Below are 3,954 nucleotides of genomic sequence, written 5' to 3'. Positions count from 1 at the left end.
CCACACATGTATGTGAGTTTCCTATCAATACAATTCTAGCATGGATAATAAACGATTATCATGAACAATGAAATATAATAATAATAACTAATTTATTATTGCCTCTAGGGTATATTTCCAACATGCCCCTCTCTTCTATAGACCCATTTAATTGTCAGCACAAAAAAAGACCCATTAATTATGGGAAACGTTTGGGGCCGGGGCCGAACGCTCGGCCGGTCGCACACGGCTTGTTCGATTGCCCACATCATACGTTTCCAACGGGTAGATCAGTCGGTTGCGCCCCACGTGCCTGTGTGGGACCAAGCACCGCTCAGCGATCTTATCCTCATCTTTCCTGTCGTCTTCAACGCCCAACCACACATGACTGCGTCTTCCACCTTCCTCTCCCCCCGCTGCCCCTTACCATTTGCAAAGACAAGCCGGCCGCCGCGCCATGAACCTATGGCAGCCTATCCTCTTTCTCCCTACGCACCTCCCCAACCCCCGCCTCGCCGCAACATCAAGGTCCTGCAAGGGGGACGCCCGCAACGGGGACGTGTGCTGCTTGTTACGGTGGTTGTGCAGCCGGGGAGAGATGCCAACGATGCCCTGTTGCTTTTGTGCAGCGTCGCCGGATGTAGCTTTTTGGATTGACGGATGTAGCTTTTTCACTAGCTAGCCGCATCTTTTTTGAATTGTTCTATTCCACCCCCCAATCGCTTTGTTTTTGCCAGAAACTGGCATCATTGTTTTGCAACGACCGGCCAGGATTTTTGCTGGAACCGGCTCTGCGGTTGCTGCAACCGGCAAGACGACGTGCCCATTGGAGTTGGAGCTGTAGCGCCCTCACCGACGATGTGGTTTTTGCTGGAACCAGCATAAAATTTTGCTGGAACCGGCTAGTTACTTTGCTACAATCAGACTTTGGGGATTTTTACTGCTATGTTTATTTTGCTGGAACTAGTGTCAAATTTTGCTACAACCGGCTATTCCTTTGCTACAAGCAGAATTTTTTCTTCTGATTTTTGCTTCTATGGTTGTTTTGCTGGAACCGGGCAGCGGGGATGGTGACCGTGCTGGAACCGGGCAACGGGGATGCTGGAACCATTGGTAGTTTTTGCTTCTACCAGTAGCATTTTTTGCTGGAACCTCCATGTCAAATTTTTTGCTGGGACGTAAGTGTTGGGGAATGTTGCAGAAAACAAAAATTTTCCTACGGTTTCACCAAGATCCATCTATGAGTTCATCTAGCAACGAGTGATTGGATTGCATCTACATACCTTTGTAGATTACGCGCGGAAGTGTTCAAAGAACGGGGATGAGGAAGTCGTACTCGACGTGATCCAAATCACCGGAGATCCTAGCGCCGAACGGACGGCACCTCCGCGTTCAACACACGTACGGTCAGCGTAACGTCTCCTTCTTCTTGATCCAGCAAGGGGGAAGGAGAGGTTGAGGAAGATGGCTCCAGCAGCAGCACGACGGCGTGGTGGTGATGGAGCTGCAGTACTCCGACAGGGCTTCGCCAAGCTCTATGGATGAGGAGGAGGTGTTGGAGAGGGATAGGGAGGCACCAAAGGCAAAGGTAAGAGACCCTCCCTCCCCCCACTATATATAGGGGGCCTAGGGGGGCGGCGGCCAAGGGGTGGGGGGCTTGCCCCCCAAGCAAGGGGGCGCCCCCTTTAGGGTTTCCCCACCCTAGGCGCATGGGCCCTAGGGGGAAGTGGCGCCCCAGCCCACTTTGGGCTGGATCCCTTCCCACTTCAGCCCATGGGGCCCTCCGGGATAGGTGGCCCCACCCGGTGGGCCCCCGGGACCCTTCCGGTGGTCCCGGTACAATACCGGTGACCCCGAAACTTGTCTCGATGGCCGAAATAGCACTTCATATATATAATTCTTTACCTCCGGACCATTCCGAAACTCCTCGTGACGTCCGGGATCTCATCCGGGACTCCGAACAATATTCAGGTTACTGCATATACATATCCCTACAACCCTAGCTACCGAACCTTAAGTGTGTAGACCCTACGGGTTCGGGAGACATGTAGACATGACCGAGATTGCTCTCCGGTCAATAACCAACAGCGGGATCTGGATACCCATGTTGGCTCCCACATGCTCCTCGATGATCTCATCGGATGAACCACGATGTCGAGGATTCAAGCAACCCCGTATACAATTCCCTTTGTCAATTGGTATGTTACTTGCCCGAGATTCGATCGTCGGTATCCCAATACCTCGTTCAATCTCGTTACCGGCAAGCCACTTTACTCGTACCATAATGCATGATCCTGTGACCAGACACTTGGTCACTTTGAGCTCATAATGATGATGCATTACCGAGTGGGCCCAGTGATACCTCTCCGTCATACGGAGTGACAAATCCCAGTCTTGATCCGTGTCAACCCAACAGACACTTTTAGAGATACCCGTAGTATACCTTTATAGTCACCCAGTTACGTTGTGACGTTTGGTACACCCAAAGCACTCCTACGGCATCCGGGAGTTACACGATCTCATGGTCTAAGGAAAGGATACTTGACATTGGAAATAACTCTAGCAAACGAACTATACGATCTTATGCCATTTAGGATTGGGTCTTGTCCATCACATCATTCTCCTAATGATGTGATCTCGTTATCAATGACATCCAATGTCCATGGTCAGGAAACTGTAACCATCTGTTGATCAACGAGCTAGTCAACTAGAGGCTCACTAGGGACATGTTGGTGTCTATTATTGACACATGTATTACGGTTTCCAGATAACACAATTATAGCATGAATAAAGACAATTATCATGAACAAGGAAATATAATAATAATGCTTTTATTATTGCCTCTAGGGCATATTTCCAACAGTCTCCCACTTGCACTAGAGTCAATAATCTAGTTACAATGTGATGAATCGAACACCCATGGAATTCTGGTGTTGATCATGTTTTGCTCTAGGGAGAGGTTTAGTCAACGGATCTGCTACATTAAGGTCCGTATGTACTTTACAAATATCTATGTCTCCATCTTGAACATTTTCACGAATGGAGTTGAAGCGACGCTTGATGTGCCTTGTCTTCTTGTGAAACGTGGGCTCCTTGGCAAGTGCAATAGCTCCAGTGTTGTCACAGAAGAGTTTGGTTGGCCCCGACACATTGGGTATGACTCCTAGGTCGGTGATGAACTCCTTCACCCAAATTGCTTCATGTGCTGCCTCCGAGGCTGCCATGTATTCCGCTTCACATGTAGATCCCGCCACGACGCTCTGCTTGCAACTGCACCAGCTTACTGCCCCACCATTCAAAATATACACGTATCCGGTTTGTGACTTTGAGTCATCCAGATCCGTGTCGAAGCTAGCGTCGACGTAACCCTTTACGACGAGCTCTTCGTCACCTCCATAAACGAGAAACATTTCCTTAGTCCTTTTCAGGTACTTCAGGATATTCTTGACCGCTGTCCAGTGTTCCTTGCCGGGATTACTTTGGTACCTTCCTACCAAACTTACGGCAAGGTTTACATCAGGTCTGGTACACAGCATGGCATACATAATAGAACCTATGGCTGAGGCATAGGGGATGACACTCATCTCTTCTATATCTTCTACCGTGGTCGGACATTGAGCTGACCTCAATTTCACACCTTGTAACACAGGTAAGAACCCCTTCTTAGACTGATCCATATTGAACTTCTTCAATATCTTATCAAGGTATGTGCTTTGTGAAAGACCTATGAGGCGTCTCGATCTATCTCTATAGATCTTGATGCCTAATATATAAGTAGCTTCTCCAAGGTCTTTCATTGAAAAACTCTTATTCAAGTAGGCCTTAATGATGTCCAAGAGTTCTATATCATTTCCCATCAAAAGTATGTCATCTACATATAATATGAGAAATGCTACAGAGCTCCCACTCACTTTCTTGTAAACGCAGGCTTCTCCACAAGTTTGCGTAAACCCAAACGCTTTGATCATCTCATCA

This window comes from Triticum urartu, chromosome 2, assembly GCF_003073215.2.
Source record: "Triticum urartu cultivar G1812 chromosome 2, Tu2.1, whole genome shotgun sequence".
Taxonomy (NCBI): Eukaryota; Viridiplantae; Streptophyta; class Magnoliopsida; order Poales; family Poaceae; genus Triticum; species Triticum urartu.
The sequence above is the reverse complement of the archived record's forward strand: the minus strand, read 5'-3'. Positions refer to the sequence as shown.